Below are 21,916 nucleotides of genomic sequence, written 5' to 3'. Positions count from 1 at the left end.
CGTCTGCCCAGCGCCGTCTGAGCCATCCGTCTGCCCAGCGCCGTCTGAGCCATCCGTCTGCCCTGCGCCGTCTGAGCCATCCGTCTGCCACGAGCCATTAGAGCCGCCCGTCTGTCCCGAGCCATTAGAGCCGCCCGTCTGTCCCGAGCCAGTATAGCCGTCCGTCAGTCAGGAGCCGCTAGAGCCGTCCGTCAGTCAGGAGCTGACAGAGACGCCCGCCAGTCAGGAGCTGCCAGAGACGCCCGCCAGTCAGGAGCTGCCAGAGACGCCCGCCAGTCAGGAGCTGCCAGAGACGCCCGCCAGTCAGGAGCTGCCAGAGACGCCCGCCAGTCAGGAGCTGCCAGAGACGCCCGCCAGTCAGGAGCTGCCAGAGACGCCCGCCAGTCAGGAGCTGCCAGAGACGCCCGCCAGTCAGGAGCTGCCAGAGACGCCCGCCAGTCAGGAGCTGCCAGAGACGCCCGCCAGTCAGGAGCTGCCAGAGACGCCCGCCAGTCAGGAGCTGCCCGCCAGTCAGGAGCTGCCCGCCAGTCAGGAGCTGCCCGCCAGTCATGAGCTGCCCTCCAGTCATGAGCTGCCCTCCAGTCATGAGCTGCCCTCCAGTCATGAGCTGCCCTCCAGTCATGAGCTGCCCTCCAGTCATGAGCTGCCCTCCAGTCATGAGCTGCCCCTCAGTCATGAGCTGCCCCTCAGTCATGAGCTGCCACTTATCCCGGAGCTGCCGCCCCTTATCCCGGAGCTGCTGCCCCTTATCCCGGAGCTGCTGCCCCTTATCCCGGAGCTGCTGCCCCTTATCCCGGAGCTGCTGCCCCTTATCCCGGAGCTGCTGTCCCTTATCCCGGTGCTGGCCCTTATCCCGATGCTGCCCCTTCATTTAGGTGGGTTGAGTTGGAGGGTGGTCATTGGGAGGGGGATACGGAAGCGGGGAGTGACTATGGTGGGGTGGGGACTTCGCCCAGAGCCTGAGCCACCACCGTGGTCAGATGCCCACCCAGACCCTCCCCTAGACTTTGTGCTGGTGCGCCCGGAGTTCGCACCTTAAGGGGGTGGTTATGTCACGTTCCTGACCTGTTTTATATGTCTTTATTGGTCAGGGCGTGAGTGTTGGGTGGGCAGTCTATGTTTTCTATTTCTATGTGGGGTTTTGTGTTCGGCCTGGTATGATTCTCAATTAGAGACAGGTGTGTATCGTTTGTCTCTGATTGAGAGTCATACTAAGGCAGCCAGGGTTTCACTGGTGTTTTGTGGGTGTTTGTTTCCTGTGTTAGCGTTTGGGCCACACAGGACTGTTGCAGGTTAGTCACGTTTGTTGTTTTGTTAATTTGTAGTGTTTGTTGGTTTGCCATTAAAATCATGAATACCTCCTACTCCGCATCTTGGTCCGATCCATGCTCCTCCTCGTCTGAGGAGGAGAAAGACATTGACAGCCGTTACACATACACCTTAGCCAAATACATTTAAACTCAGTTTTTCACAGTTCTTGACATTTAATCCTAATACAAATGCCCTAACTTAGGTTAGTTAGGATCACCAGTTTCTTTTAAGAATGTGAAATGTCAGAATAATAGTAGAGAGAATGATTTATTTCAGCTTTCATTGCTTTCATCACATTCCCAGTGGGTCAGAAGTTTACATACACTCAATTAGTATTTGGTAGCATTGCCTTTAAATTGTTTAACTTGGGTAAAACGTTCCGGGTAGCCTTCCACAAGCTTCCCACAATAAGTTGGGTGAATTGTGGCCCATTCCTCCTGACAGAGCTGGTGTAACCGAGTCAGGTTTGTAGGCCTCCTTGCTCGCACACGCTTTTTCAGTTCTGCCCACACATTTTCTATAGGATTGAGGTCAGGGCTTTGTGATGGCCACTCCAAAACCTTGACTTTCTTGTCCTTAAGCCATTTTGCCATGTCTTTGGAAGTCTGCTTGGGGTCATTGTCCATTTGGAAGACCCATTTACGACCAAGCTTTAACTTCCTGACTGATGTCTTGAGATGTTGCTTCAATATATCCACAATTTCCTGCCTGATGATGCCATCTGTTTTGTGACGGACACAACTCCCTCCTGCAGCAAATGATGCTGCCACCCTCGTGCTACACGGTTAGGATGGTATTTTTCAGCTAGCAAGCGTTCCCCTTTTTCCTCCAAACATAATGATGGTCATTATTTATTATTATACTTTTCTCCCAAAAGTACGATCTTTGTCCCTATGTGCAGTTGCAAACCGTAGTTTGGCTTTTTTATTGAGGTTTTGGAGCAGTGGCTTCTTCCTTGCTGAGCGGCCTTTCAGGTTAAGTCGATATAGGACTAGTTTTACTGTGGATATAGATACTTTTGTTCCTGTTTCCTCCAGCATCTTCACAAGGTCCTTTCCTGTTGTTCTGGGATTGATTTGTTCTTTTCGCACCAAAGTATGTTCATCTCTAGGAGACAGAACGCGTCTCCTTCCTGAGCAGTATGACGGCTGCGTGGTCCCATGGTGTTTATACTTGCACACTATTGTTTGTACAGATGAATGTGGTACCTTCAGGCGTTTGGAAATTGCTCCCATGGATGAACCAGACTTGTGGAGGTCTACAATTTCTTTTTCTGAGATCTTGGCTGAATCCTTTTGATTTTCCCATGATGTCAAGCAAAGAGGCACTGAGTTTTTGAAGGTAGGCCTTGAAATACATCCACAGGTACACCTAACATTGACTAAAATTATGGCAATTAGCCTTTCAGAAGCTTCTAAAGCCATGACATAATTTTCTGGAATTTTCCAAGCTGTTTAAAGGCACAGTCAACTTAGTGTATGTAAACTTCTGAACCACTGGAATTGTGATACAGTGAAATAATCTGTCTGTAAACAATTGTAGGAAAAATGACTGGTGTCATGCACAAAGTAGATGTCCTAACGGACTTGCCAAAACTATAGTTTGTTAATAATACATTTGTGGAATGGTTGAAATGTCTCCAACCTAAGTGTATGTAAACTTCTGGCAATTGAAAATTTTTCCCATGCCAACCAGTGTCATTTGTATGCTTGTAGGGCTGATTCCAGTCTTCTAAGTTTAACCGTTGTAGCTGAAGTCAAACTGGGAAACTGGGTTTTAATGTTATGGGAAGAACGCATCCCTTCATTCCAAGAATATCGACTCAGACCTGAACTGAGAGTGGGAGGAAGCTTTTATTGGTAAAGTGGACTGCAGCAGACCTTATTTCACCCTCAAGCTACCGACTGGGGTCATTTTGACCCCAGATGCATATTTTTTGTCATAACCCAAAGGTGGTTTATTCAATTCATCAAAATGTTCATGACTTTGTCAATCAACGTGTTCCTGACAAATCTAAATAATTGTTCCGTTTTTCTGTATCAATATGTACTTTTGAAAAATTAAATTCCGGCTAGTTTATTAGGTACACCACCCCGTTCACGAAAATGGATTGCTCCTACAGACACTGAGTCACGTGCCAGTGGCCTGCTATATAAAGCATGTAGACAGGTACTGTTCGATTGAACGTTAGAATGGGCAAAGCATGCTATTTAATAGCAAATAAACCTAGCAGATATCTTGCAGCCCTCACAAAACAAATACTCGCCAAACCAGTTATAATTTTAAGCGATGAAGATACAAATGTGTTAATTAGAAACAACGTGATTCATGACACTTTTTAAGCTTATGAAAATCTATATAAGTCAAACAATTAAACAGTTGGACTGATCCTACAGCCTTCATAGACTCAATTACCCTGAAGCAACTATCAGCAGACAAAAGATCTAGTACAACGCTGTGTACTACTCCCTTCACAGAACAGCTCAAACTGGCTCTAACCACAATAGAACGAGGAGTGGGAGGCCCCGGTGCACAACTGAGCAAGAGGACAAGTACAGTGGTTCCTCCTTTAAAAGTTGCGAGCTTACACCGTGGGACTTAGAGGTACCCAGCGTCACGGCTTCATTGCTCCAGACCACCACAAGGGGGAGTTAGAGCACTCATTATGCATTTGTGTCCCAAGGTTTATATATGACCAACCATATCGAGTGGTTACAATGACGAATTTGACGTGAGCAACCCATCGCTGGTGACTTTTTCAGCAAAAATGGCTGACAAAACATTACGGTGGAAGCAAATGTAAATAATTATAACATTCAGAACTCATCTGTGAACCTCAGCTATCATAGTTGTTGTTTCGACTTTATGTCTGAATGGCATTAATGAAGCCTATGGATTTAGTAGAATATAATAACTTTATTGTGCCAAGGATGCAAGTCCTATATACATGTAGTTATTACCATGCATGAGATCCCCACATTGTAGCCTGTACATTGAATATATTCACTGATCATATACTCTTCCTTAGCAAATAAAGGTGCGGTTCAGGTATTATTATAACTTCAGTCATATCAAACTCCATTCTTTGAAAGATGCTGTGTCTGCATGTATGTATTACAATTATACACTTCAACAGTGTTTACCACTCCTGCTCCTGGGACATCAATGATTACACATTGTAACTATGCAAAAGACTAGAAACATGATTTAAGTAAAGGCTGATTTGCAATTCATACATACAGAAAAAATACAGTACACTACACTTCCTACGCGTATTTAACTCCCTCATCTGCATTAATCTGAGGACACAGGATAGGTGTAGTATTTCAAGGAGATACTTCATTTCAACCAGTGGAGAATGTGAAACGCTTTATTGAAAGTTCATTATCCAGGAGTTATAAATACATAATATATGCATTATAAATATTATATTTGTAATATTATATTATAAATACAAGTTCGAGCTGTACTTCAATGCACATATGGTGTGCATTATTAAAAAAAGAGGAAGAAAGAGGAGGTGGGGAGAAAGGTGTAGAAGACAGGAAGGGAAAGAGGTAAGAGCAGAGGAGCAGAGAAGACAGCATGTGATTAATGAACTACAGTGCCCTTTACTAATATTCTCTCAGTTCATCACAATTACATAGTGTCTCTAGCCGTGTCTCCTAACCAGCCTTGGGCCCCCATTTGGCCCGAAGATTATCTTAATCCTCCTGTTGTGTTCGTTTCATGTTAATTAATTCTGTGTTCCCGGTCTAAAATGACCGCCCCATTATAGCTGATTATAAATCCATAATAGCGCATATACACTGCTCAAAAAAATAAAGGGAACACTAAAATAACACATCCTAGATCTGAATGAATGAAATATTCTTATTAAATACTTTTTTCTTTACATAGTTGAATGTGCTGACAACACACACAAAACTTATCAATGGAAATCAAATTTATCAACCCACGGCGGTCTGGATTTGGAGTCACACTCAAAATTAAAGTGGAAAACCACACTGCAGGCTAATCCAAGTTTGATGTAATGTCCTTAAAACAAGTCAAAATGAGGCTCAGTAGTGTGTGTGGCCTCCACATGCCTGTATGACCTCCCTACAACGCCTGGGCATGCTCCTGATGAGGTGGAAGATGGTCTCCTGAGGGATCTCCTCCCAGACCTGGACTAAAGCACCCGCCAACTCCTGGACAGTCTGTGGTGCAACGTGGCGTTGGTGGATGGAGCGAGACATGATGTCCCATATACGCTCAATTGGATTCAGGTCTGGGGAACGGGTGGGTTTAGTCCATAGCATCAATGCCTTCCTCTTGCAGGAACTGCTGACACACTCCAGCCAAATGAGGTCTAGCATTGTCTTGCATTAGGAGGAACCCAGGGCCAACCGCACCAGCATATGGTCTCACAAGGGGTCTGAGGATCTCATCTCGGTACCTAATGGCAGTCAGGCTACCTCTGGCGAGCACATGGAGGGCTGTGCGGCCCCCCAAAGAAATGCCACCCCACACCATGACTGACCCACCGCCAAACCGGTCATGCTGGAGGATGTTGCAGGCAGCAGAACGTTCTCCGTGGCGTCTCAAGACTCTGTCACGTCTGTCACATTTGCTCAGTGTGAACCTGCTTTCATCTGTGAAGAGCACAGGGCGCCAGTGGCGAATTTGCCAATCTTGGTGTTCTCTGGCAAATGCCAAACGTCCTGCACGGTGTTGGGCTGTAAGCACAACCCCCACCTGTGGACGTCGGGCCCTCATACCACCCTCATGGAGTCTGTTTCTGACCGTTTGAGCAGACACATGCACATTTGTGGCCTGCTGGAGGTCATTTTGCAGGGCTCTGGCAGTGCTCCTCCTGCTCCTCCTTGCACAAAGGCGGAGGTAGCGGTCCTGCTGCTGGGTTGTTGCCCTCCTACGGCCTCCTCCACGTCTCCTGAGGTACTGGCCTGTCTCCTGGTAGCGCCTCCATGCTCTGGACGCTACACTGACAGCCACAGCAAACCTTCTTGCCACAGCTCGCATTGATGTGCCATCCTGGATGAGCTGCACTACCTGAGCCACTTGTGTGGGTTTTAGATTCCGTCTCATGCTACCACTAGAGTGAAAGCACCGCCAGCATTCAAAAGTGACCAAAACATCAGCCAGGAAGCATAGGAACTGAGAAGTGGTCTGTGGTCACCACCTACAGAACCCCTCCTGTATTGAAGGGTGTCTTGCTAATTGCCTCTAATTTCCACCTGTTGTCTATTCCATTTGCACAACAGCATGTGAAATGTATTGTCAATCAGTGTTGCTTCCTAAGTGGACAGTTTGATTTCACAGAAGTGTGATTGACTTGGAGTTACATTGTGTTGTTTAAGTGTTCCCTTAAATTTTCCGAGCAGTGTATTATCACCTAATGTTATATTAGATCTTTTTAGCAACTTAAGTTATTGTGAACATGACACGTTTTGAACTTCTATTTGCTATTTCTGGCCTGTAGACCTCATTGACCTGAGCTCATACAACTCGTTTTTGAGTAAAAAAAGGTATGGATTTTTTTGACAATAACAAATACTCAGATGAAACATATTGTGCTATTTATCACAGACTACTTTGTGTCAAAGTTTAACAAGGACTCTCCTCCTCACCAGTGTCATGATGAAAGATATGATCTGGAGCCTCACATACAGTATATCGTTTTGTCAATGGTGTGCGTACTGGGAGCGGAGTCAGGTGCAGGAGAGCAGAGAGTTGTGAACAGGCGCACACTTTATTTAGGCAGGAGAAACCAACAGATGGACGCCACTGCGTCGAAACCTCCATCCAATATGCCAATGTGCAAGAATGAGCAAACAGTCACAACAATAAAGTACAAACAAATAAACATACCTCGTGAATATAAAACAAGGAAAATAAACACACACCAGAAATAGCGCGTAAAAAATGACACGATACACGAAACAATCACACACAAAGACATGAGGGGGAACAGAGGAATAAATACATGTAGTGTGATTGGGGAATGAAAACTAGGTGTGCAGGTAACAAGACAAAACAAATGGATAAATTAAAAGATCCTAATGGAAAATGCCATGCCCCTTAAATATTAATTTAGATTTCTCCAATCCTCTAACTGTAATTATTGGTGGAGAGTCACGTCATTGAAAAAAATATTTTGATATATACTGTAGGCCTACCATAGGCGAAATGAGCTTTTGTTACACTACAATTAGGGCGTGGAAATGTTTTGTCCCTTATAAATTAATTTAGAATCCTCCTATCCTCTTATGCTGTAACCTACTGTCATGTTGTACAGGGCAATATTTTCCATTCCATCCTAACGGAAACCCCAAGGGTTTCGTTATTAATTTTTCTCGGAATAGAAACACCAAATATGAATCAAATTATTTAAGTCTCAAGTCCTCAACTGGCAGCTTCATTAAATAGTACCCGCAAAACACCAGTCTCAACGTCAACAGTGAAGAGGCGACTCCGGGACTCTGGCCTTCTAGGCAGAGTTGCAAAGAAAAAGCCAAATCTTAGACTGGCCTATAAAAAGAAAAGATTAAGATGGGCAAAAGAACACAGACACTGGACAGAGGAACTCTGCCTAGAATGCCAGCATCCCAGAGTCGCCTCTTCACCGTTGACGTTAGCTAGCTTACTAGCTTCTCCTGGTTTGATGCAGTCAAAAGACAGGTACTATGTAGTCATATTTGATGACCTAGCTATGGCAGCTAGTAGTCTACAATAGCGCAATCAGCTATATTCGTTGCATTCTCTTGTCTCTCCCTCCCACTTCCCTGCTCCCTGTGTCATTCACTCACAATACGCCCTTCCCCGCCTACTAGAGCAGCACCTATCTCTCCCTCCTCTCGCTGTGTATTAGCCCCAGTTAATAAAGTCGCTTAACTTCTTGTGACTACAGGGGGTGCTGTTTACTCATTAGCATATTTGCATTACAGATTAAACGGCTTCCTACTCTCCTACTTTATCGTACAATATACATATTATTACTATTATTGGATAGAAAACTGTCTCTAGTTTCTATAGCCGTTGGAATTTTGTCTCTGAGTGGAACATAACTCATTCTACAGCAATTTCCCTGACATGGAGTCAGATTTCACACATTTTGGCCCCTGATCTGGAGTCAGTTTAAAGGCCACTGTGAATGCTATAAGGATACGGACACTGCTTACGTCTTCCCCTGGATGCCTTTACGTGATGACGCTTTGAATGGTATCGATTGCCCAATCACAGCCACTATAAAACAAAAACACGTGTAGGTAGGAACTCCTTTCCAGCTGCGCCGGACGCACGGTGGACACCGACCCGTTCTTTTTCCAAGCATTAGTGGAGCCAGTAATATTTCTCAGGTCATGTTTTTACTCGTTATAGGAGTTAAAAACATCATAAGGTAGTTAATTTAAACCGTTTTATAGCAATTGATATCCGTTAAGTGCGCATTTTGGGACATTTATTTCTGAGACTTTTTGAAGAGCCGGGCAGGTTTCCAGTTCATGCCGAACGCAGTTGGCATTTCCACATGGCAAGAGGACAGCTTTCGACCAAAAGACGATTAGACCCAAGAAAGGATTCTTTGCCCAAGATTCTGATGGAAGAACAGCTCAAAGTAGGAACAATTCATTATGATAAATCGTGTTTCTGTCGAGAAATGTTAATCGCTTATGACGCCATTTTGTTTGACGTAGCTTCGCTTGGCGCAAATTGTATTGAAAAGTAAGGATAATTTAAAAAATGTAAATCAGCGATTGTATTAAGAATTAAATTGTCTATCAATCGCTGTCCACCCTATATTTTTTAGTCACGTTTATGAGTATTTATGTATACGATTAGATCACTGTCTAATATGGCGCACGACATTGTCTGACCAGCTGGGCAACTTTTGTCATTGTCTAACCATGATTTTGGTGGCTAAATATGCACATTTTCGAACAAACTGTATATGTATGTTGTAATATGATGTTACAGGAGTGTCATCGGAAGAATTCTGAGAAGGTTAGTGAAAAAATTAATATATTTTGGCGATGATATGATATCGCTCTCTTTGGCTAGAATCAGTGCTCGTGTAACGTTTGCGTATGTGGTATGCTAATATAACGATTTATTGTGTTTTCGCTGTAAGACACTTAGAAAATCTGAAATATTGTCTGTAGTCACAGGATCTGTGTCTTTCGATTAGTGTATGCTGTGTATTTTTACGAAATGTTTGATGATTAGTAATTAAGTAAACACGTTGCTCTATGTATTTATTCTAGTCCATTTGTGACGGTGGGTGCAATTGTAAACTATGATATCTACCTGAAATATGCACATTTTTCTAACAAAACCTATCCTATACCATAAATATGTTATCAGACTGTCATCTGAGGAGGTTTTTTCTTGGTTAGTGGCTATCAATATCTTAGTTTAGCCGAATTGGTGATAGCACCTGATGGAGTAAGAAACTGATGGAGTTAGAAAAGTGGTGTCTTTTGCTAACGTGGTTAGCTAATAGATTTACATATTTTGTCTTCCCTGTAAAACATTTTAAAAATCTGAAATGGTGGCTTTATTCACAGGATCTGTATCTTTCATTAGGTGTCTTGGACTTGTGATTTAATGATATTTAGATGCTACTATTTAATTGTGACGCTATGCTAGCGATGCTAATCAGTGTGGGGGGGGGGGGGGCTCGTTAGAGGTTAAAAAAATGACTTTTCTGCTGCTTCCCTCACTCGGATCGGGTCTGGATCCAACCAGGTCTATAAAGAAAGGTCTAGTATGCTCTGGTCCGTTCGGAACGGGTCTCTACAGTATATTTCACGCCCCAGGTCTATTTCCGAATGGATCCAACGTTTTGGACCCGTGAAGACTTCTAATCTGTACTACACAGAAACGTGTATGGACGTCCGGTGCTCAATTGGTTAGGATGCTGGTTACAGTAAATGGAAAGGGCTCATGGGTAGGTGTCAGTAAGAGCTGAAATTAACTGGGGTGGGGGGGAGAGAATGAGAGAGAGAGAGACTACAACTATTTGGAAGGTCTTGTTACTTCTGTGAACTTTCATTATCTTCCCTCCTCAAGACGGAGAGAAATTAGAAAATGTCTTACAGATATGTACGTTTTTGGTAAAATAATTACTAGGCAATATCTCTTAAATGTACAGAGGGTAAACCATTTCTCAGAAACTAAATATACTGTAAGTGTTAAATATAAGTTGGCAGGGGTCTTTACATCAACATGTTCATGTTTTTGATATATTTCTGATACCTTTAAGTTTTTTTCTTAACCTGTCTAGGACTGGGGTGCCCCCCCCCCCTCCACATTCCACTGAAAAGGCAGAGCCGCGAAATTCAATTTTTTTTTTTTTTTTAAATATTTAACCTGTTGGGGATGGGGGCGCTGTTTAGACTATTTATGCTAATTTGGCTAATATTTGAAACGGCTTCCCACAAAATCCTTGATCGTACAATATGCATATTATTATTATTATTGGATAGAAAACAGTCTATAGTTTCTATAGGAGTTGAAATTTTGTCTCTAAGTGGAACAGAGCCCATTCTACAGCAATTTCCCTGACATGGATTCAGATTTCAGAAATGTTGGCCACTGTTCTGAAGTCAGTTAAAACGGCACTGATAGTGCTATGACTGTACGGACACTTCTTACGTCTTCCCCTGGATGCCTTTACGTGATGACGATTCCAATGGGGTCGATTGCGCGTTCACAGGCCCTATAAATCAAAAAACCCTGTAGCTAGCAAGTCTTTCCTTGCTGCGTAACGCGCGTGCTGGACACCGACCCGCTCCTGTTCCAAGCGTTAGTTTAGCCTGTTATATTTCTCCGGTCATCTTTTCACTCGTTATAGGAGTTAAAAACATCATAAGGTAGTTAATTTAAAGCGTTTTGTAGCAATTTATATCCGTTTAGTGCGATTTTGGGACATTTATTTCTTTAACGCTGTGAATAGGTGGGCACGCTTTCAGTTCATCCCGAACGCAGTTGGCATTTTCACATGGCAAGAGGACAGCTTTCCACCAAAAGACGATTCCTCCCAAGAAAGGATCCTTTGCCCAAGATACTGATGGAAGAACAGCTCAAGGTAGGACATTTTTATTATGATAAATCGTGTTTCTGTCGAAACATTTTAGTGGCTTAGGACGCCATGTTTTTTGACGTAGCTTCGCTTGGCGCAAACTGTATTGAAAAGTAAGGATAAATTAAAAAATGTAATAACGCAATTGTATTAAGAATTAAATTGTCTATCAATCCCTGTCCACCCTATATTTTTTAGTCACGTTTATGAGTATTTATGTATAAGAGTAGATCACTGTCTAAGTGGCGCAAGGACTTTTTCTTTACCAGCTTGTCTACATTTCACATTGTCTAACCATGATTTTGGTGGCTAAATATAAACATTTTCGATCAAACTGTATATGCATGTTGTAATGTGATGTTACAGCAGTGTCATCGGAAGAATTCTGAGAAGGTTAGTGAAAAAATTAATATCTTTTGGCGATGTTGACTTTTATCGCTCACTTTGGCTAGAATCAATGCTGGGCTGCTAATTGCTATGTGCTAAGCTAATATAACGATTTATTGTGTTTTCGCTGTAAGACACTTAGAAAATCTGAAATATTGTCTGTATTCACAGGATCTGTGTCTTTCGATTCGTGTATGCTGTGTATTTCTACGAAATGTTTGATGATTAGTAATTAAGTAAACACGTTGCTCTATGTATTTATTCTAGTCCATTTGTGACGGTGGGTGCAATTGTAACCAATGCCATCTACCTGAAATATGCACTTTTTTCTAACAAAACCTATCCCATACCATAAATATGTTATCAGACTGTCATCTGATGAGTTTTTTTGTTGGTTAGGGGCTATAAATATCTTAGTTTAGTCGAATTGGTGATGGCTACTGGTGTTGGTGGACAAATAAAAGATGGTGGATTATGCTAATGTGTTTTTAGGTAATAGATGTACATCTTTACATATTGTGTCTTCCCTGTAAAACATTTTAAAAATCGGACAAGTTGACTGGATTCACAAGATCTGTGTCTTTCATTAGCTGTATTGGACTTTAATGTGTGAAAGTTAAATATTTAAAAAAAATATTTTTTTTGAATTTCGCGGCACTGGTTTTTCAGTGGGGGGGGGGGGGGTGTGCCGCTAGCGCCACGCTGATCCTAGACAGGTTAACTTTCACACATTGAAGTCCAATACAGCTAATGAAAGACACAGATCGTGTGAATCCAGCCAACATGTCCGATTTTTTAAATGTTTTACAGGGAAGACACAATATGTAAAGATATAAATCTATTAGCTAAACTCATTAGCATAAGACACCATCTTTTATTTGTCCACCAACACCAGTAGCTATCACCAATTCGGCTAAACTAAGATATTGATAGCCACTAACCAAGAAAAAAACTCATCAGATGACAGTCTGATAACATATTTATGGTATAGGATAGGTTTTGTTAGAAAAATGTGCATATTTCAGGTAGACGTCATAGTTTACAATTGCACCCACCGTCACAAATGGACTAGAATAAATATATAGAGCAACGTGTTTACCTAATTACTAATCATCAAACATTTCGTAAAAATACACAGCATACACTAATCGAAAGATACAGATCCTGTGAATACAGACAATATTCCAGATTTTCTAAGTGTCTTACAGCGAAAACACAATAAATCGTTATATTAGCATACCACATATGCAAACGTTACCAGAGCATTGATTCTAGCCAAAGAGAGCGATAACGTAAACATCGCCAAAATATATAAATTTTTTCACTAACCTTCTCAGAATTCTTCAGATGACACACCTGTAACATCACATTACAACATACATATACAGTTTGTTCGAAAATTTGCATATTTAGCCACCAAAATCATGGTTAGACAATGACAAAAGTTGCCCAGCTGGTCAGACAATGTCGTGCGCCATATTAGACAGTGATCTAGTCGTATACATAAATACTCATAAACGTGACTAAAAAATATAGGGTGGACAGCGATTGATAGACAATTTAATTCTTAATACAATCGCTGATTTACATTTTTTAAATTATCCTTACTTTTCAATACAGTTTGCGCCAAGCGAAGCTACGTCTAGCAAGATGGCGTCATAAGCGATTAACATTTCTCGACAGAAACACGATTTATCATGATAAATTGTTCCTACTTTGAGCTGTTCTTCCATCAGAATCTTGGGCAAAGAATCCTTTCTTGGGTCTAATCGTCTTTTGGTCGAAAGCTGTCCTCTTGCCATGTAGAAATGCCCATTGCGTTCGGCATGAACTGGAACCGTGCCCAGAGATTCACAGTGTCTCAGAAATAAATGTCCCAAAATGCGCACTAAACGGATATCAATTGCTATAAAACGGTTTAAATTAACTACCTTATGATGTTTTTAACTCCTATAACGAGTAGAAACATGACCGGAGAAATATAACTGGCTACACTAATGCTTGGAAAAAGAACGGGTCGGTGTACACCGTGCGTCCGACGCAGCAGGAAAGGAGTGCCTACCTACACGTGTTTGTTTTATAGGGGCTGTGATTTCGCAATCGATACCATTCAAATCGTCATCACGTAAATGCATCCAGGGGAAGACGTAAGCAGTGTCTGTATACTCATAGCAATAACAGTGGCCTTTTAACTGACTCCAGATCAGGGGCCAAAATGTGTGAAATCTGACTCCATGTCAGGGAAATTGCTGTAGAATGAGTTCTGTTCCACTCAGAGACAAAATTTCAACGGCTATAGAAACTAGAGGCTGTTTTCTATCCAATAATAATAATAATATGCATATTGTACGATCAAGAATTTAGTAGGAAGCCGTTTCAAAAATTACACGATTTCCATAAATAGTGACAACAGCACCCCCTAGCCTCAACATGTTTTCTAAGACCCATTTTCTATCTGTTTATCCCGAAATATTACCTTTTATTATGTATGCCTAATCCTTAAGATGGAACATTTCAAAAAATGTATCTATGCCTTCATTTCACAAAAATATAGACTCTTAGCTTTCATTTGACACCCACTTTGATATGCTCCTATGAACTTCACACGTTGGTGCTCATGGGTCCTTTTGATGGAAATGTCCTGTTTTGTGCCCCATTTTGGATACTTTAGTAAGGGTGACCAACCACTTCTTGGACACCCCTGTCCACCGGAACACTGTGTCACAAACACACTCAATACACTAACTGTAACGGTGTTCCTCCTCCTCTTCATCCGAAGAGGAGGAGCAGGGATTGAACCAAGGCGCAGCGTTTTGAAATGACATAATTTTAATTAAACAAGACGGGAAAAACACGAAACGAAACCACTTGAAATAATTAACAAAATAACAAAACGAATGTAGACAAACCTGAACATACGAACTTACATAAAACACGACGAACGCACAACAAGACGGGAAAAACACTAATTGAGAGCCATATTAGGTACCCATTAACCAACATAGAAACAGAAAACATAGACTGCCCACCCAAACTCACGTCCTGACCAACTAACACATACAAAAACTAACAGAAAACAGGTCAGGAACGTGACATAACCCCCCCTTAAGGTGCGAACTCCGGGCGCACCAGCACAAAGTCTAGGGGAGGGTCTGGGTGGGCATCTGACCACGGTGGTGGCTCAGGCTCAGGGCGAGGTCCCCACCCCACCCTAGTCAATCCCAGCTTACATCTCCCCCTTAGAATGACCACCCTCTTTCTCCACCCACCTAATATAAGGGGCAACACCAAGACAAGGTAGCTCAGGACAGCGAGGTAGGTCGAGATAGAGAGGTAGCTCAGGATAGAGAGGTAGCTCAGGATAGAAAGATAGCTCAGGATAGAGAGATAGCTCAGGATAGAGGGGCAACTCCGGACTGGAAGGCAGCTCCGGACAGAGAGACAGCTCTGGACTGAGGGGCAGTTCTGGATTACTGGCAGCTCCGGGCTGGCTGACGGCTCTGGACGCTCATGGCTGGCTGACGGCTCTGGACGCTCATGGCTGGCTGACGGCTCTTGACGCTCATGGCTGGCTGACGGCTCTGGACGCTCATGGCTCGCTGGCGGCTCTGGCAGATCCTGTCTGGTTGGTGGCTCTGGCAGATCCTGTCTGGTTGGCGGCTCTGGCAGATCCTGTCTGGTTGGCGGCTCTGGCAGATCCTGTCTGGTTGGCGGCTCTGGCAGATCCTGACTGACGAATGGCTCTAGCGGCTCCTGACTGACTAACGGCTCTGACGGCTCGGGACAGATGGGCGGCTCTAATGGCTCGGGACAGACGGATGGCTCAGACGGCGCTGGGGAGACGGATGGCTCAGATGGCGCTGAGGAGACGGATGGCTCAGATGGCACTGAGGAGACGGATGGCTCAGACGGCGCTGAGGAGACGGATGGCTCAGATGGCGCTGCGGAGACGGATGGCTCAGACTGATCCTGTCTGGCGGAAGGCTTTGGCTGCTCCTGTCTGGCGGAAGGCTCTAGCGGCTCCTGTCTGGCGGAAGGCTCTAGCGGCTCCTGTCTGGCGGAAGGCTCTGTAGGCTCATGGCAGACGGGCGGCTTTGCAGGCTCATGGCAGACGGGCGGCTTTGAAGGCTCAATACAGACGGGCAGTTTATGCGGCGCTTGGCAGACGGACAGTTCAGGCGCCATTGGGCAGACGGCAGACTCTGGCCGGCTGAGACGCACTGTAGGCCTGGTGCGTGGTTCCGGAACTGGAGGCACCGGACTGGAGACACGCACTTCAAGCCTAGTGCGGGGAGCAGGGACAGGGCACACTGGATTCTCAAAGCGTACTATTTGCCTGGTGCGTGGTACCGGCACTGGTGGCACCAGGCTGAGGGCACGCACATCAGGACGAGTACGGGGAGAAGGAACAGTGTGTACAGGGCTCTGGAGACGCACAGGTGGCTTAGTGCGTGGTGCCGGAACTGGAGGCACTGGGCTGGAGACACGCACCATAGGAAGAGTGCGTGGAGGAGGAACAGGGCTCTGAAAACGCACTGGAAGCCTGGTGCGTGGTGTAGGCACTGGTGGTACTGGGCTGGGGCGGGGAGGTAGCACCGGAAATACCGGACCGTGCAAGCGTACTGGCTCCCTTGAGCATTGAGCCTGCCCAACCTTACCTGGTTGAATGCTCCCCGTCGCCCGACCAGTGCGGGGAGGTGGAATAACCCGCACCGGGCTATGTAGGCGAACCGGGGATACCATGCGTAAGGCTGGTGCCATGTAAGCCGGCCCAAAGAGACGTACTGGTGGCCAGATATGTAGAGCCGGCTTCTTGACATCCGGCTCAACGCTCAATCTAGCCCTACCAGTGCGGGGAGGTGGAATAACCCGCACTGGGCTATGCACACGTACAGGAGACACCGTGCGCTCTACTGCGTAACACGGTGTCTGCCCGTACTCCCGCTCTCCACGGTTAGTCTGAGAAGTGGGCTACCTGCCCTTGGCCCACTACCTCTTAGCCCCCCCCCAATAATTTTTTGGGGTTTCTTCACGGGCTTCCGTGCTAGCCACGTACCTTCATAAATCCGGTTTTGAGCTTCATTCTCCGGTTTCCAGCCACGTCTCTTTGCTGCCTCCTCATACCACCGCTCCTGGGCTCGTGCTGCTTCCATCTCCTCACGAGCGCGGCGATATTCCCGAATGTGCGCCCAGTGTCCTTTTCCCTCCAAGACTTCTTCCCAAGTCCACGAGTCCTGATTGTTTGGTCGCTGCTCGTAGTCACACTGCTTGGTTCTGGTAATTTGGTGGGTGGTTCTGTAACGGTGTTCCTCCTCCTCTTCATCCGAAGAGGAGGAGCAGGGATTGAACCAAGGCGCAGCGTTTTGAAATGACATAATTTTAATTAAACAAGACGGGAAAAACACGAAACGAAACCACTTGAAATAATTAACAAAATAACAAAACGAATGTAGACAAACCTGAACATACGAACTTACATAAAACACGACGAACGCACAACAGGAAAAATGACTACATAAAACGAAGAACGCACGAAACAGTCCCGTATGGTGCAACAAACACTAACACAGGAGACAACCACCCACAACAAACAGTGTGAAAAAACCTACCTTAATATGACTCTCAATCAGAGGAAATGAAAAACACCTGCCTCTAATTGAGAGCCATATTAGTGTAATAAATACCATTTAAAATAACACAAGCATATTGCTATTACATTGTTATAACTAACTTCTTTCTAAGCAGGGTTTCTCACACACCCAGAGACAGATGGCTGACACAGAACATTCATAAACACTGATAAGAAAAGGGTGCAGACACACACACATACTCAAGGACAGAGGGCTGACTACGCACACACAAAATCTCCTGTTTTAGCTGAACATTTGATAACAAAGAACTTTTGTTGCAAGACTCAGAAGGATGACGCACAGCTCATCCGGACCAATCTGAGAAGACAACAACCTGATCAGGACCAACCAGAAAACCAGATCTACCAGACTCAACCTACTTTCTGTGTTGTATAAAATGTCTATGCATTTCTGTTATCTGGGCTTTTTCTGGAGGTTCTCTATGAGCTGAATGAACGAGTCCATGCATGTTTGTACCAGATATCTTTACTCATAATTAAACTGTCGCTTGTCATACAATTTATCACCTTGTCTGAATCGATCCTTGACCGGCTCGCCCTTCTCCATATCTAATTATCAACATTAGGTACCCATTAACCAACATAGAAACAGAAAACATAGACTGCCCACCCAAACTCACATCCTGACCAACTAACACATACAAAAACTAACAGAAAACAGGTCAGGAACGTGACTCAATACACTAACAATGCTCAGAGGAGCACAACTGCAACTCATAGTAAAGTCTCCTCTCCAGATTATACAGCATACAGCAACATGAAAATAATAAAATAATTCAATAAAACAGTGAACTTTAACCTGTCTAGGATGAGAGTGCCGCTAAAACCAGTGCCGCGAAATTCAAAAAGAAATATTTATTTTTAAATTTTAACTTTCACACATTAAAGTCCAATACAGCTAATGAAAGACACAGATCTTGTGAATCCAGTCAACATGTCCGATTTTTAAAATGTTTTACAGGGAAGACACAATATGTAAAGATGTACATCTATTACCTAAAAACACATTAGCATAATCCACCATCTTTTATTTGTCCACCAACACCAGTAGCTATCACCAATTCGGCTAAACTAAGATATTTATAGCCCCTAACCAAGAAAAAAACTCATCAGATGACAGTCTGATAACATATTTATGGTATGGGATAGGTTTTGTTAGAAAAATGTGCATATTTCAGGTAGATGGCATAGGTTACAATTGCACCCACCGTCACAAATGGACTAGAATAACTACATAGCGCAACGTGTTTACCTACTTACTAATCATCAAACATTTCGTAAAAATACACAGCATACACGAATCGAAAGACACAGATCCTGTGAATACAGACAATATTTCAGATTTTCTAAGTGTCTTACAGCGAAAACACAATAAATCGTTATATTAGCATAGCACATAGCACATAGCAGCCCAGCATTGATTCTAGCCAAAGTGAGCGATAAAAGTCAACATCGCCAAAATATATTAATTTTTTCACTAACCTTCTCAGAATTCTTCAGATGACACTCCTGTAACATCATATTACACAATCCATATAGAGTTTGATCGAAAATGTTTATATTTAGCCACCAAAATCATGGTTAGACAATGTGAAATGTAGACCAGCTGGTGAGAAAATGTCCGTGCGCCACTTAGACAGTGATCTACTCTTATACATAAATACTCATAAACGTCACTAAAAAATATAGGGTGGACAGGGATTGATAGACAATTTAATTCTTAATACAATCGCGGAATTACATTTTTTAAATTATCCTTACTTTTCAATACAGTTTGCGCCAAGCGAAGCTACGTCAAAAAACATGGCGTCCTAAGCCACTAATATTTTTCGACAGAAACACGATTTATCATAATAAAAATGTCCTACTTTGAGCTGTTCTTCCATCAGTATCTTGGGCAAAGGATCCTTTCTTGGGTCCAATCGTCTTTTGGTGGAAAGCTGTCCTCTTGCCATGTGGAAATGCCAACTGCGTTCGGGATGAACTGGAAGCGTGCCCAGCAATTCAGAGCGTTTCAGAAATAAATGTCCCAAAATCGCACTAAACGGATATAAATTGCTATAAAACGCTTTAAATTAACTACCTTATGATGTTTTTAACTCCTATAACGAGTCTTAACATGACCGGAGAAAGATTACTCCCAACACTAATGCTTGGAACAGGAGCGGGTCGGTGTCCTCCACGCGCGTTACGCACCAAGAAAAGACTTGCTAGCTACAGGGTTTTTTAATTTATAGTGCCTGTGAACGCGCAATCGACCCCATTCAAATCGTCATCACGTAAAGGCATCCAGGGGAAGACGTAAGCAGTGTCCGTATAGTCATAGCAATAACAGTGCCCTTTTAACTGACTCCAGAACAGTGGCCAAAATTTCTGAAATCTGACTCCATGTCAGGGAAATTGCTGTAGAATGGGCTCTGTTCCACTTAGAGACAAAATTTCAACTCCTATAGAAACTATAGACTGTTTTCTATCCAATAATAATAATAATATGCATATTGTACGATCAAGGATTTTGTGGGAAGCCGTTTCAAAAATTACACGATTAGCATAAATAGTCACAACAGCGCCCCCATCCTCAACAGGTTAAAAAAAAATCCAGACGTACATTTAATCTCATCACAGATCACATCGCTGACAGATCTGCTTAAAACTTGTTATGGCTAGGGGGCAGTATTTCGACATCTGGATGAGAAGCGTGCCCAAAGTAAACTGCCTGTTACTCAGGCCCAGAAGCTAGGATATGCATATACTAGATAGATTACTGGGTAGATTTGGATAGAAAACACTCTAAAGTTTCCAAAACTGTTAAAATAATGTCTGTGCGTATAACAGAACTGATATGGCAGGCGAAAACCTGAGGAAAATCCATCCAGGAAGTGGGATTTTTTGATGTGAGTAGTTTTCAATTGAATGCCTATAGAGTATCTAAATGGTTAGGACCCAGATTGCAGTTCTTATGGCTTCGACCAGATGTCAACAGTCTTTAGACATTGTTTCAGGCTTGTTTTCTGAAAAATGAAGAAGAATGAGACCATTTTGTCAGTGGACTGTAGAATCAAGCAGAGCTGGTTTGCGCGTGTGACCGAGTGCTTCGTTGTTTTTCCTTTCTATTGACTACGCTATTGTCCGGTTGAAATATTATCGATTATTTAGACAATAGACAACCTGAGGATTAATTATAAACATCGTTTGACAAGTTTCAACGAACTTTACCTGTACTATTAGGATGTATTCGTCTGCATGTTTTGACCGCCTTTGAGCCTGTAGATTACTGAACAAAACGCACCAACAAAACAGAGTTTTTGGGATGTAAAGAGGGACTTTATCGAACAAAACAAACAATTATTGTGTCGCTGGGACTATTGTGACTGTAACCAGATGAAGATCTTCAAAGGTAAGTGATTCATTTTATCGCTGTTTCTGACTTTCGTGACTCCTATACTTGGCTGGAAAATGTTTGTATGATTTTGTAAGCGGTGCGGTGTCCTCAGATAATCGCATGGTTTGCTTTCGCCGTAAAGCCTTTTTGAAATCTGACAAAGCGGCTGGATTAACAAAAAGTGATTCTTTAAGCTGATGTTTAACACTTGTATTTATATGAAAGGTTATTATGACTATTTCTGTATTTTGAATTTGGCGCTCTGCAATTTCACCGGATGTTGTCGAGGTGGGTCGCTAGCGGAACGCTTGCACCAGAGAGGTTATTAACACTGACATGGAGATGATAGCCTTGGACTGCCCTAGACTGCCTTTCAACAGGAGTGGGAAGCAGGAGGGGTGGGAGGTGTACAGGTGGGACCCTCACCTTTTTTCCTGTTCTATACCTGGAATGTTCCTTAGCAACGGGGCCTGCAGGGGTACCTCTGATGGCTTGGATGAAGTAATCTTATGCCGAAATGTTAGCCTGTCTGTCCCGAAAAGGAACTCACATCAATGCAGACACAGAGTGCTCTTTTTTTCACCTTTTGAAGTGTCGGTAAGGAATACTTTTATGTAAAATTGTATGTGTTATGTAATTGGTATAAAAAGTGTGTTAGGTAGCCCTAGTCTACACTCTACTCTCCTACTGTATATAGCAGACAGCTGGTGGGACCTGAGAGTGACAGGCCTGATGTTTGTGTTTGGTACTGTATCCCTGTGCACCATCCAAATACAGCTGCTATGGCTCCACTAACCAAACCAACCAGCACTACAAAACACTCAGAACTCCACTGTTCTTTTTGTTTCTGTTTTACAGTCTACTCTACCTCTCCCCCTTTCCTTTCACATTTACATTAAAGTGACAGGTTTCCAACCATAGCGCAGAATGTGTAGGAGACTGTAGACAAAACAAAACCGGACACAGAAAAGTGGCCAGCCACATACATTCCTTAGGGATAGCACTGTGGAAGAGTCTGAGAGACAGAGCAGTATACAATGGCAAGCATTCACATACTGTAGGCCAAGGCTATTCATCAGATACCTGGGCCCCCTACATTGTGTGG

This window comes from Salvelinus fontinalis, chromosome 20 (genome assembly GCF_029448725.1).
Source record: "Salvelinus fontinalis isolate EN_2023a chromosome 20, ASM2944872v1, whole genome shotgun sequence".
NCBI lineage: Eukaryota > Metazoa > Chordata > Actinopteri > Salmoniformes > Salmonidae > Salvelinus > Salvelinus fontinalis.
The sequence above is the reverse complement of the archived record's forward strand: the minus strand, read 5'-3'. Positions refer to the sequence as shown.